This window comes from Trichomycterus rosablanca, chromosome 19 (assembly GCF_030014385.1).
Source record: "Trichomycterus rosablanca isolate fTriRos1 chromosome 19, fTriRos1.hap1, whole genome shotgun sequence".
NCBI lineage: Eukaryota > Metazoa > Chordata > Actinopteri > Siluriformes > Trichomycteridae > Trichomycterus > Trichomycterus rosablanca.
In genome coordinates this window covers 5869429-5884765 of record NC_086006.1, presented here as the reverse complement: position 1 = coordinate 5884765, position 15337 = coordinate 5869429, and the positions used below count along the sequence as shown (strand labels likewise).

Sequence of the window (15337 nt, the reverse complement as noted above, 5' to 3'; positions counted from 1 at the left end):
TGATTATTTATTTAGTGTCAACATTAAGATCATTTATTTTAAACAAAATTGTTATGTAAAGTACAACACTTACCAAAATTAGACGGAAGATGAAAAAGCCCCATCTGACTGGTGTACATGCTACTCAAAAATAGCATAATGAGGAAGAAAATGTTTGTCCACTTAGTTTAACAAAAGTTCCACTTCACAAAAGACATTTCAGGAAGACAAGTTTACTTGTGCAAAAAGCCTTAAATGAAAAGTAAAAAGTAATTTGCAACAACAGGTTTCAAAAGTTAAAACAAATGGCTGCCTGATTCACCAACAGCAAGCTGAAAAAAGGCGGACTTACATGTAAATGGTGGCGTTTTTCTGTTTTATTACCTTAACTTAACTTTTTTAAGTTAATCTGATAGAAAAGTAATTTTTTTTGTTTAGTAAACTTAAATCTTTTAGCACATTTAAATGTGTACTCAAATTAGTACAATGTACTCCGCATTTTATAGTAGAGCAAAAAAACTTAAATAATTTATGTATGTTGTACTAAAAATGTTTGATTAAATATAAAGTCCGGGCTAACAGTGTAACAACTTAACTCCAATAAATCAATCTGTAACAATTGTCTGAATAATCAGAAGATGTACAGCTTCAAGTCTTTTAGCTATCGTTAGCAGTATCTCTTCAAGTGCTTTATGGATCAGTTTAGTTTGTCAATAGTGACAAGGTATTACAAACCTCATTTTCAGAAAAAAACTTGGGACATTTTGTAGAATGCATTAAAAAAACTAGAATCTGTGATTCGATAATTGTATTTTGTATACATAAAAATAACAAACAGGCATGTTTACCACTGTGTTTCATCACCTTTTCTATTGCTTGGAATGAAAGCTATTTTGCTGTACCCAGTATAGTGCACAGTGGTATACAGTAGAGGGTTAAGCTTTTTTGGAAGTTGCTTCCATGAAAACAACTGTAAAGAGAAAAGGGCATAATATTGATCATTTTGTTATCAGCGTTTAACAGTAATATTACATCTCTTATTAAAATGTCTTTGGCTTATGGTTGATATCTATTGACACAGATAGGAACCTGATCTTAAATAAAAAAGTGTCCTGAGGCGTTTAAAAGATGGCATCAAAATAACAGGTTCTATTATTTTATGCTTTCTGTTACAACTTACTTGTTTGAGTTTGTCCCCAGATAGGACTTGACAATTCTATTAAACACATGGCAAATGAACAGTCCTTTTCTACTTAATATATAATTACACAACTGGTATTTTACACCATGTAATTTGAGTGGTTAAAATATTTTGAATAAAAGTGTATCTGATTAAATTTTTAAACCATATCTGTATTACTCCGCTCATCTCATGGTTGCTAATTATTGGTAATAAACCTCTTAATTTAATAGCATGAGTAGAGTATTGGACAGTATAAGTTATTTCTCATTCAGTTTGTACTTTGGTCAGACTCTAACGAAGAATGTGAAGTTATTAGGCCAAATTCCTGACTTTGATTATACTTGATCCAGTAGGCAACCTGATACAAACAATTTAATGTAATGTAAATGAATAATATGGTAAAACTGTAATAATTAAAACAACTTTATTAAAACAACCTGATCAGCACCCTGTCAACTTACATACATGCTGATCAAATCCTACAATCATTTATATTTTATTGTATAACAACAAGCAACTTTGTTCTGGTGAAATAAATTGTTCATTTAATAAACGTTATTTTATTAATGAAAACACTCTCTCACATGTGTTCTAATTAAACTGTCTAGGGTTCTAATTAAACTGTCTAGGGCAGTTGTAGCCTAGCGGTTTAGGTACTGGACTAGTAACCGAAAGGTTGCCGGTTCAAGCCCCACCACTGCCAGGTTGCTACTGTTGGACCCTTGAGCAAGACCCTTAACCCTCATTTGCTCAGACTGTATACTGTCAGAATACTGTAAGTCGCTTTGGATAAAAGCGTCTGCTAAATGCCGAAAATGTAAATGTAAATGTTCTATTTCTTAGGTAACTGAGTGTACTGGTTAGAATCAGAATACAAAAGAGCCACATAAATCTAACACAAAGTGTAAGTGACTTTATTGCAAATGCTGCACCACAGTGCAGGATTTGCCCATTATATTTACTTATTATAGTGTGGCTTCAGATAAAAACAAGACATAATTCTTCATTCATTCTTTGTTTTTTCATGATGTCAGCAAAGGCAGCTTTATATTGCACTTGTCATCGAATCATGGAAGTGGGAGTATATGGTCTCTGACTAAAATTTAGCTTGGCAGAGATTTGCCTGTCCCAAGTGCAGATATATTGTTCTCTCCATGCTTTTTTGAGCCAAACTTCGTTATCCTGTGGGGAGGTCCCCTCTCCCACCTCCCTCTGCTTCCTCAAGCTTTTCAGTTTTTTGTTTTTTTGTTTTGTTTCTTTTTTTTTCTTTCAGCTGCCAAGGCCTCGGCTCAATTCCCACCAGAATGACCTGACCTCATTAGAAGATTTGTCTGGATTAAGGCTTGCTTGTATGGATTACAACAATTATTAATGAGGTGTTTTAATTATTTCATCTCAAAGAGAGGACTTATAAGTTTAATCACCCATTTTAATCTATTTTCCCAATGACGAACAAATTTCAGCAGCCGCATTTTTTTACTATCACATTCCACACTGTCTTAGCTAATCAAACTCTTGTGATTAAATGATATCTTCTTTTCAACATGTACATGAAACCTCTTTTCCTCTCGACTGTGCACAATGAAAATTACCTCGCCTGGATTGCAAGTGTTTGTCGAGACGTTCATTAGCTTCTCTGGGGCAATCAGTGGAAATTAAAGGTCATGTTTGCTTGTTTGTTTTCTACCAGGAAATGCCTTAATGTTTTTACAAGCAGCTGTCCAGAGCATGCCTGGAATGAGTAATGCGCTGAGCAGAGGTCTCAGGTTGAGCCGTTAAATTCTTCTCAAATGTCATGTGTGAGATTAGTCTTTAAAAATGATCTTCTCTGGGAAATCTAGTTAGTGTAGATAAATAATTTTGCTTTTATTTATATCCCAAAGCATTTGCCAATGTGCCATTTGTTTCTCTAGAAATGAGGGCTAGGCAATACATGAAATATTTAAGTTTTATTGATGCATTTTTATCCAGTATTGAGCCACATAGTGCACCGTAGAGAGCGTTGAAAGTGAGGCTCTGCACGACTCGTAGTGCTGCAGTTTAGAAAGACAGATTAGCTTTTCTTTTTATTTAGCTACTGTCTGACAGAACTGCGCTAGCTAGCTAATGTTAGCACTGGCTCTTAAGAGTGTTAACTAAGTACTTATTATCTGCAAAGATCAAATAAATAAGCACACCAAAGTTTGTCTTGTTTAAAACACTGAGAATTGTAGCAGATTAATAAATCCTCCAGGGCAGAAAGCCCTGGTCCAATTGCTATTGTTTGTAATGAGAACTTACCTGAGGGTCAGTCTGGGGCCATGAACGGTACAAAGACCTTTTGAGTTTTCTCCTGATGTCCGTCTGGAAGGCAGGGTTGCCCCGTCTGCTCTGTTGACAGGTGTGGCTGCTCAAACTTGCCTGCCCTCTATTGTAGCATATACAGGTCATTCCACCTCCCATGGGAAGTTCTAAATTGAACTCAGCTTGATTTCTTTTTTATTCTTTTTTTCACTCCCCTGTATCTCTCCCTGTCCTCTTATCTTCTGCCTCTCTTCTTCACTCTCCCTTGTGTTCACCCAGGTGAAAAGTTATTCAGGGAATGGAGAAATAGATTTCTACCTTTGGTATTGAACTGCTGGGTCAGGTGTTTGCGCTGTTGTATTGTAAAAGACTTTTAGTTTATTTATCTGATAAAAAAAGAACCAGAAGGTCCTGATTGCACATTTTAGCAGCGTATACACATGCCGGTTTCAGTGAATTGTTTTGCCCCTAATATTTACATGATTGTGCTAGTAAATGCCATTGTGTTCTCAGCTCTTTGGATCAAATGGCAGGGGAGCCGAGCCACACATGCTGAATTCTTATGTATTATTCTATTTCATATAGCTTGGCAGCCTGGTGTGCCAGCGCTGTTCTGTGTAATCCACACGCCTCTTCCTCTGCCTCGTCTTGCAATAAATAGGATTGGTATCTGTCTTGCTGAATCTCTGAGATGAAGTGATTGACGCGTCTTGGGCAAGATTAATTATTGAAGCTAGTGGTTTTGCCTCACCAAAGGAGACTACACATCTCAGCTAAGGCTTGCCTGGAAGATGAAGTCTTGCTAATAAATTGACTTATTGTATATGTGTACAATTGCCTGTACATGTAGAACCCAAAGATTTTGCTCATTAATGTTAGATTTGCTGTACTTTGCACATTATAGTACAAACTATTATTTAGTACAAGTAAAACAAGTCTGCTCTGTTCTTCCCCTTTTTGTCATGTGATAGCCTTCTTTTAAAACAATTTACTCTGGCCATTCAGACATTGTGCTTTTTATATTTTTTCTTCTACTATTATGACTACTACTACTAATAATAAAATAATATTTATTTATATAGCACTTTTATAAGGCCAGAATACTAAACTGAGTTAAGTGAATTTCTAGTACTATTTTTAAAATGAAATGTAGTGAATTAGTACTTATGCACTTTATTGTGATCACCTCACAACCTCACTAGAACTTATCCTACTGCCATGGATAAAGTTATTTACAATCAAGAACAAATAGAATCCAAGCAACTCCTTCCTCAAGGGTCTAACAGTGGCAACTTGGTAGTGGAGAAGATTTAACCATAGACTTTCGCAATTAGTAGCCCAGTTCCCTAACTCTGTCTAGTTCAGTATTGTGATTAACAACAATTCCATGTCATAATACACTTTTCAGTTAAACAATTGCTAGTTTTTTGCTGGCCATATTCTACATCCTGTTGACCAGACCATGTTTATACAGTTCATCCCACTACAATCATTATGTATCTTTAACCACCTACTCCTACACACACACACTACAAGCTGTAGCATGAAAAGTTGTGTGTCTGGTTGGTAATAAACACCATCAAACTGGGGACTTTGGGGTGGGGGGTAGTCTTGATTCACAGAGGCTTCTTCTGAAAACCCTGTTCTGATGCTTTGCCTTTGGATCAGTGGGTGGGATGTTCTCGCTTAATCAGTGCAAGGGCACCCAGGCTCTTGTGCTTTACAGCGCTGCTCCTCTCCCCTCTTTCTTGTTATGTGCACAGCTTTGATCTTTAAAGGTCCTTGAGAATGAGAAGCTAGCATACTGCGATTCTGACCCTGTGTTTGGATCCTGGCCTATATGATGGAAAGCCCCAGACAAAACTAACTTCCTTTCTCTGCTTTCTTGTTTTCTTTTTACCTCAAGGACTCTCATGCTTCTCTAGCACTGTCTGATAACATCCTCTTTTTACAACAAACTGATACTGTACTGATTTTACCAGTGCTTTAGATTTGTTTTGAAGTCTTTGTATTGACATTTATCTTTCATTTTTTATTCTTTTCATTGTATTTAGGGGCTGGTAAACATTTTCACATACAATCTTTTGGGGTTTTACAGCGGGAGTTATGGGTAATAATTTCTGGCTTTACGCAGTTATGAGACTTTTGGACCAAGAACCTAGGCTTTGGTGACATGACGAGGCTCCATGGACTGAGTTAACTAGGTTGTCATTACAGTCCAGGTTAAACTTGGTGCTGCTGTCAAAAAGCATGAAGACTAACCTCTGCTAAAAAAAAATATTTTGTCACATGTTTTGAATAGATGTGGTCATGGAGCAATATTACGATATTTTTCTTTTCTAAGCCACCAGATTGACCAGTTATAGTACAATCTTTATACTGTTTTACTATTGTATTGTTTACCTTTCTGTGAAAACCTTTCTATTATTGCTCTTTAACAGGACATACGTGGTCTGCTAAAAAGATTATAGCATTATCTTGGAAGGTCAGTCCTTTAACCTATAAAAGACAATCAGTGGTCTCATTTATCATAAGAATTCAGTGTACTTAAAGCATTGTCAATGGAGTTCAGTGATTGACCTTTATAGGTTTTCAGCACTCAGGAAAGAAAATGAATAATATCACTTTTTTGCCTGTGAAATGCATTTAGTCTGTATGTTTAAATTCATGGGCAGGGTTCTTGTTGAGATGTCCTTGATGAGCTGTTTAGATATTCCATATGACCCCTAGAGATGTGTACACATCAATGAGCCTGCTGGGCTAAAAAGGCTGACAGGGCCATAATCTTTTATCCTGCTGGTCTCGGCTCACGCTTCCCACTATGACTATCAGTATGAGATGGCATGAAGGAAAACTACTTACACTCAGCAAGAGGTTCGATTCCATCCTCTTATTGCATAATGATTGGAGATAATCTACACAAGAGTAAGCATGTTTCTAGTAGGAGACAACACACATGGTCACATGCTGCTCCAAATAACCTTTTGTAGCAATGGCACAGAGGCACAATAACACATACCTTTAGCTTTTGGTGTTGTTTGTTATGCTTCAGGTCAGTTTTTAGTGTGTGATTGCTTGTTAAAATTCATTGTATTTACACAATATTAGTAAAATGCCAATATTGCCAGTTTGCTAAAAATAATAGTCGTTCAATATCGATTTCTTGTTGTATATTATTAAAATATCAGCTATTTATTTATTATTAATACTAGACAGTTTATATGTACAGCATGTTAGCCGCCAACCTAACTGAAATGAACAGACATTGTGTTACTACGCCACTCATGGCACTTAGCTTCAATGCTGCAGTGACAAAGGGGGTTGACTCCCAATCCAGCTTTCCCTCTCTCAGACGACTCTGACTGTAGGGCTGCCGACCAGGCCGGTGGCACCTCTGCTACTCTAAGCCGGGTCTCCGCTGTAGTGGGCTTGTGCATTAGACTGCTATTCCGCCCAAACACCTCATTCGAGCACATTTAATAACTGCAAGTAGTAGTGCGTGACGAAAAACGCTGCCATTCAGGTGAGCGCATTTCGACACGTCCTTAATGTGCATAGTCTGCTGAGATGCAATTAGAAACAGAAATCTTTGTCTACTCTGCTGTTCCACTACCTTGCTAATGCTATCATGTTATCCAGTGATGCGCAGTTGTTACAAGGAGGCAATGTTTTCTTCTGTGTAATAGCTCTGAGCAGAGGACACTCTTCTTGTTAAATGAATTCTGAAGTCATCTATTTGACCAGCAAATAGCTCTTATTTGTAAATGCTGAGTTGTGACTTTAAAGCTTTATGCTTTTCTGGTTTGTGTCCTGTTTTTACCACATAGAACAGTGATAAGTATAGGTGGGTATTGCAGTGGATACCGAGAGCACCTTATATTGTTAATTACTTATTACGCTGCATTCATAGATAGATTAATAGATAGGCCTCAACAGCAGCATAATCACAACACACTATAACAACAGGGCCTGAGGGTAGATGGATGTACAAATGCTCATTGTTTTCCTATGGAGTGAAGTAGACACACTTAGGTCTGTAAAATGAAAGTGGCTGAGTAGTTCTGTATTCTGAATTATGGCATGCTTGACACTGCACATGTTTGGATGGCACGTGCACCCTGAATAAGAACAATCCCTTCTAAATACAGAAAGCCTTCTGTGCCCTGATAAATTTTCTTTTGCCTATGTGACAATAAATAATCACAAAGTTTTTGTTATTTATTAATCCTTGTAAATAGATTTCCACTTATCATGCCTTTCCAGCAATTCTGGCTCCCCTTATCAGCCTCCAAAATTATTTATTGGCATAATTACAGTTAATAAGTGTTTTTAATTGAAAATGAAAAATAATCACTTGGTAAAACTGGATCAGCAAGGTTCTGCCAGATGCACATGTGAAAAAGTAATTGCCCCTTTCACTGTTTATGGATGTGTGTCTTAATCATTATCATTGTTATTACACAAAGAATGCTTGTTAAAAGAGATTTCATTTATTTAAGGGTCCAAATGATTTCATCAATCGCTTTATCCTGGTCAGGGTCGTGGTGGGTCCAGTTTAATCCAGAAAATGTCCCTCCCCTACAGACACAGATAATCACGTGTCCATGTAGGCACCCGGCCGGCTTATAGCAGGGCTAATATTCGAACTCAAGAGCTTAGGATCTCAGAACTGGGGGGCTAGCGTGTTTTTTGCTGTGCCACCCCAGGGCCATAATTAGTTTTATTGTAGCACTGTATTTTAAATAAGTTTCATGATTTTGAGCAGAATTTCTAATCATAGATGTTACAGTACGGCTTCTTGCTCTCCAATTAGGCCTAGTGTTTCATTCCTGATTCACTGCAGCATAAATCTGCTGTGCTGTATATAACTGTTGTTTCACTAAAATGTTGACAATAGGGATTTGTTTATCTGCTATAAATGCTTCTATAATATATTTGCTTTGGACTTTCTTTGTATTACAGTTTTTGCCCGGCGGAGTTATTTTTAGGACAATAGATTTAATTAAGGCATCATAAATGGTGCATTTGCTAGTTAGTATTTCAGAGTGTTACTGGAGCTTTCCCATTGCAGAGGAAAAAGACACTTTAATTACAGGTATGAGCCGGGTTGTAAATCTTTTCCTCTCTGCTATGCTGTTGTCTTGAGAGATGAATCAGCAAAGGCAAGAACACATCCAGACACAAATCTTCATTAGATGTGACTTAATAATCCATTAATCTATTCTCTTACTCTTTTCATCTGCATGCATTTTATTTTGTCCATCCACGCCCAGCGGCATAGTAACGAGTGCTAATCTGCAGAATGCTGATTACATATCTACAGTCAGCTCTGTGATGTGAATAAGACATAGGTAAAAATAAGCTCCCATAGTACTTTAGTTGCTTACGAGGTTTATGAGGAATGGCCTAAAAATGAAAGATTTAAATGTTGTCAAAAGAGCGCAGGGTTAAAGTATATGCTATGCGATTAGTCAAGCAATAACAGTCACTCGAACTTTTCTGAGGTCACCTCTGGCACTGTAGCACTGATGAACTTTGATTGAACCTGTTAAAAAATTCAGTACCTTCATTCCCAAGATATCTGAATTTAGTTAATTCGGTTAAAACACCGTAAGTCTCTTGGAAACGTTCAAATTAGAATCAAGAGACTGAGCCTGATAGTAGTCTGATTCTTGCTGAATATGCAAAATATATGAAAAGGCACTCTGGACAGGTCGCCAGTCAATCACAGGGCAGACACACACGCATTCACACGCTCACATTTAGGACAATTTTAACAGCTCCATTTGACCTGACTGCATGTGTTTGGACTTGTGAAAAGAAAATCGGAGCACACAGAGGAAAACCAAGCAGACATAGGAAGAACATGCTAAATCCACACAGAAAGCCACCATGCTACCCACCAGTTTTAAACAACACAATATACTGTATAAGAGTTTTAAGAGTTAGTAGTTTTAGTTGATGATATGCAGTGCTAACTAAACAAGCAACACGGCACAAGCTGAGCTGTGAACCTACTACAGAACCATGAGAAGCAACTCAAAGGGTTACTGCTTAGGCTGTGAGCATACAGTAGCTTTAAAACAATCACAGCATTTTAATGAACTCTTATGATAATCTGTCAGGTTACAATAATTATATAAAGTGTGTGACAAAATGTCTTTTTGAATTAGTCCTCTTGAATTTAGACTTTATGTACACATCAGAGCTGTGCTATTATAGAAAATAGGATAAAAAATAGCTTAACAATACCAGCTGTAGATGTAACAGTGCTGTTTAATACTTTAGGCTTTTTAACAACAGTGGCAAATGGAAAAATCCTCTAAGTGTAGTAAAGTGTAGTAAAAACATTCCTCCACATGAAAGATTGCAGCCATTTGTAGAGTTTCACAAATCTGCTTCGGTTTGAGAGACACTAGGAGATAAATACTGTGTGCATGTGAGAGAGACATTGTAAGATCCAACCACTGGCCTTTATCTTACCTAAAGCTTAATAAATCTGTAATGTCGACTGGTCAGGAAGTCCTGGTTTTCTATTGAACTGTCCCCCCACAATTATTCAGGTTGTCTCTGTGGTTAAATTATTCAGCTTTTCAGTTTGGAAAAGCTTACTTTCCTTCTTTCTCTATTGTGAGCTACTGGCTACAGCTAAGCTTGATGAATGCTAGGTGTAGAGGCAGAATATGAATAGCAGGGGTCCCTCTCTTAAGGCTGAGATAGGTCAGGGAAAAGGTAGGGCCTGCTAGCAAGTATTTAACTCCACTCGTCCTCTGTGGGCTGTTGTCTGTGGACACGGAGCCTGCAGGCAAAACCTCATGAACTGACACTGGAGCTTACTGTGTGTAAAGTTTGCTTAAGAAATGGCTTTCATTTACTAGAGGCAATTATATATATTACATAAATATATTGCTTTAGCTCTCCTTAGTGTACTTAGTACCTGAAGCCTTTTTGCTTTTTAAATGAACATAATTGCATATAAAACAAATCCAGAGCATATATTTGATATTTTCCTGTTTTATTAGAAGGGAATTTGACATTTTCCTTTAAAGACATTTGTAATGATTAATGTCGAGCCCTTTAAACCCCCACAGGTCATATGTTTTTTATATGGGCTCATAAGACATGCCATACATACTAACTAACCAAACCTCCTACTTATTATCCACTGTCTACTGAAAGATCAGTTCTTGACCAAAAATCTGAACATGCAGAAGCCCAGAATGTTGAGATGTTCTTTAGTTCAGTCTTGATAATTGTGCATTTTTACATTCTTTACTTTTTAAGTTCTTTTAATAATAATTAGCAAAACAATAATAAGACGTTATTTGTAGTCAAGCAGATAATTACTTAAGCAGAGAATTTGGTGGGGAATTAATAGGAGATTGATGCAGAACGTATCACTTAACCTGCATACAAGACTGATTGAAGAAGAAATGCATATGAGGCGGCCGTGCAAACGCTTTGGTTAAGTCTTGATCCAAATTTCCCCCTGTAACAACAACATGCTTCTCTTAGAGATAAAAACCAGAATTGTTTGATTTTTGATATTCTGATTAAAGCTGCATATCTTACAACACCAAAGAAACACCTGGAATTCTAATAGAGGATTCGGCAGGAGCAACAGAGCATTGCAAGCATAGTCAATCATAAATAATAATCATGTAAACATCTGCTTGGAGTGTTTATCATTTGTTTATTTATTTGATTGATTCATCTTTGCCCTCCTCCGTGTGTTGTTGATTTGTAGATTGTAATTGAATAAAGCTGTTTAAAATCAAATTGAAGTACTGACGAGCACATTTGCTCACTTGATCACGTGCTACATTGCAGAACTTTTGCAGAACTAGTCTTTTTTTTAGCTTGATTTTAAAAGTGGGGCATTTATAAATAAGAGTTAAAAATTTTTTTTTATTAAATCCATGAGTTTATGTTTAATGTTACCAACCAGATGATGCAACCATTTAAAAAAAAAACAAATATTTCCCATTTTTTACCACTGTTGTTTTTTTTTTACCAATGTTTGTGGTCCTTAGTTCGTTGTTATGACATTGTGAAAGTGGTACATAAACATGGATGAATTTAAAACCATTATATTATTCTGAAATCATGCCACCTGACATGCATAACCAAACCTGCACCAACAACAACGACTCAAAGGTTTTTATTTTTATTATAATTGGGTTATTACTGTGATGCAGCAGATCATTTTCACAATTTATAAATCTTAATAAACAATCATGTTTTATAACATGCATTTGTATTACAAATAGTTTAGAGATAAAGGGTGTATCTCTCTCTCTCTCTCTCTCTCTCTCTCTATATATATATATATATATATATATATATACGTATATATATATATATATAGCACAGAGTATTGTTCTATAGGGATTTTGGACTACTAATTACTATACATATTTACATTATACATATTTTATTCTATACATTATACATATTAAATTTTAATGCATAAATAATAAGTTCTTATAAATGATGCATTGTAATAATATGCACAGTCAGCGTATTTCTAGCATTGTTAAAAATAAATTGTAAACAGAAATGCAAATGAAATGACCGAGGTAACACAGTCCAAATGTAGTAACATGCATTTAAAATTGCTAAGTTGTGTTTGCTTTCTCTAAATATTTAATCTTTATAAAGTGATTTATAAATAGTGATAACGTTGTAGAAAGAACAAAAGAACATCGTTATTATAACATCAGAAGGGTTTCTTTCTAGTATTTATTTCCTGAGTACTACTACACGGACCATTACATTCATGAATATAATGTAAAACCTAGAGATGAGGATGAACTGACCCATAAGAAATGCTCTGTTCCAGTTTCCTTGCAACCTGTTAACACATCCTGTTTTCCAGCTGCCTGTTTGCTGACACATTGGCTTTTCCAGTCAGTGAGCTGGCTTGCCAATAGTGTCTGGATTGGAACATGCTCACAAAGGAGGCGCCACTCTGTACCTCTATAAATACCGCTGTCACACTTATATCAAATAGGCTCACCACTCTGAGGCATCAGCGTAATTGCAGTGTTTTTTTCAGGCACTGATTTTCTGATCAAAATGTCTGCTAGGACTAAAGAGTATCCTGTGTACACACACACACACACACACCGATCCACTTGGGTTGAATATTAAAATGTTTACTTGTAGTTTGAATTAGCAGTTACAAAAGTTATAGACTCACATAGACACATGCTCAAAACCTTGTTGTGCTTGTAACACCTGCTCAGTGTTTACTTATATTGACTTTAGTCTTAATACGTTTTATACATGCTTAATTAAAACTGCTTAATATACTGTATCTGTGGACATGAAATAAATCATCACAAGAATCATAAAACCAGGAATATTGTTGAGTAACAGGAATTTTGGGAATCTTATTTTGTCCTGATTTCTACACGATATGGCAAAACCTTGTTTATTAGGTTTCCATTCTAAATGAGATTCTCTGTGCAGTAGTTTAGGTTATTAACTACTGTACAATAAGAAATCATTTCATATGGAAATCACCATGAAGGATCCTTCCATCTGATCAACTTGCAAAATTTGTCTTTCCAAACAGTTTATTTTTAATGATCCAGCTTCAATTATGTCTTCCTGTTTTCCTTCCTGATAATGCGCCATGCTTTGTAGAAGTCTAGCATATGGCAGTATCCATAAGTGAGGTAACACATAGTGAACAGAACAATTTTTCACTTATACCATCTGTCCATTCAGCAAAGTGCACCCAAAATGAATGTCATTTCCATCCTGCTGCTTAGGCCCTGTCAGTAGACTGGCTTCATGCTGCGCCTCTCAACCAGGAGTCTTCATCTTTCTGTTAGAGTTGTGCCTGCTGTAGGAATGAGAAAGCATGAGAAAGCAGCTTTCGACAAGAACGTTACAGCTCTCTGTTTTGAGAAATTACACCATGCTTAATTACAGGGTGCTAGTTAACCCACTTCAGCAATTTAGACTGACCATATTTGAATAACTATAAAAAAAGGAATTAAATTCTATATTTGTGAGGAATAAATTAATTCTTTTAATTATTTTAATTTTGATAAATATATACTATATTGGGCTGGTACAACATAATAATAGTATATTTATATTACTTTTAGTGTTGGGAATTTTACTACTACTTGAAATAACAATTCACAATGTATTCTTGTAAAAATCAAGCAAAAATAAATTGGCATTGTAGAGTGGTTACAAAAAAAGCCCATATGTGCTAAGCCCATCAATGGTGCCACCAACCTGACTGGGCACTTAACACATACAGCTGACACAAGCTGTCCGATGGCTGTAAGGCTCAATGGGAATTTGTCTTCTTGCAGCTGCAACAGCAACTTCTACTGGTTTATTAGATTTCGATTACATTGTAGAGATTATGTTGAGAAATTACTTACAATAAAACCTTTCGACTCGCTAAGACATTTTAAGAAAATCAGTTAGCTAACTTGTCATCACTATTCTTGATTAAAATAAATATTTTGTATAATGGAGAGTGTTTTAAATGAATTGATATTTAAGATTAGTGTTTGAGCCTGGCTGTGTCTGCAGAGCTGTTTACTAAGACTCAAACCTTTAGAGAAATTTGCCATTAAGCAAGCCAGCAAATAAAATGACCAATTTGGAAGCTACGGGAAAGCGATTTTAGGAGACAAATGATTTTGATGAGAATAAAATTTCCTGTGCTCATTATTCAGCCATATTTGAGATGTACACAGGGCGGCATTAACGTGACTTTGGAAGAGAAATTAGAGAGTAATAACTCATAAAACAAAGTAATTAGTACGAGAGCAGTAACTCTGTGACCCCCATTTATCAAAGCAATTGGTCTTGTGTGTTTGAAACTCGCAGCTAATTTATTTATTTTATTGCGTTAATATAGTCAGGCTTTGCAGCCACTTATTGGCAGTTTTCTCTAATAAAAGAGAGAGCAAAAGACCAGGAGAGCATCAGAGTTTGTGGTGCTTCTCTGGATTTTTCTGCTCACAGCGCCTTGGTGCACAGAAGGACGTTGAACCGGCAGGTGGTTCCCTGACTAGGCAGAGAGGCTAATCCAGGGTCTGCAGGCAGCTTTATTAAAGGAAGTGTAATTAGCCGCAGAGGAAGGTGGGCTAAAGGGGCGACCTGAGATAATTGAAGCCTGGAGAGAAGGTGGATGTGCAGCCTGGTGTCCCATGGTTCTCACAGAGCATCAACACTTGAGGTCATCTGGCCTGAAGGCAGTGTGAGGCAAAGGTTGAAGTGCAGGATTAATGTTACTTTTAGGCCAGGTATGAAACAGTCCATTTTTAACATTAAGATTTGAAACCATGTCCTACACTTTGGTTTCATTCGTGACAGGACAGATATTTACAGGTTACAGCCAGCAAAGCAGCAATTATGAGGAGATTTTGTTCAGCCACTGTGCTGCCCCCTTACAGACACACAGCTAATCATGTGTCTGTGTAAGTGCCTGGCTGGTTGATAGCAGAGCTGAGATTCCACCATTTACTCTTAATAAAAAATCAGTCATTTGTTGAGTCTGCAGTTGGTGTGAAAAGAAGACAATGTCAAATGTAGGATTGGCATTTCTAAAGACCCGCTTTGTTAGTTTAGTAAGAACTCTGTTTATGTGTGTGTTGGGGGGGGGGGGGGGGGGGGGGGGTATTTGTAAGCTGTTGGTCAATATTAAATCAGTTTGGCAGAAAGATGTCAGAAAGATGTGTCAAAGACCATACCATCACAAGAAGAAAACATTAACTTGGCCTCAGCATGACCTAAAACTCACCAACAGAAAGACCAGGTTTAGTTGCCTCAGTGTACATAAGAAGCTTTTACACTGCTAGTACAACAGCTTCTGGACAGATTCGATGAAGATTAACCTGGACCGGACTGAAAGTA

The 15337-nt window shown here is 36.7% G+C and overlaps 1 protein-coding gene across 8 annotated transcripts in view; it reads left to right on the top strand.

The window, feature by feature from the left end:
- camta1a (calmodulin binding transcription activator 1a) overlaps positions 1-15337 on the top strand; it is a 463893-nt gene that overhangs the window by 49108 nt on the left and 399448 nt on the right. The window lies entirely within an intron of this gene.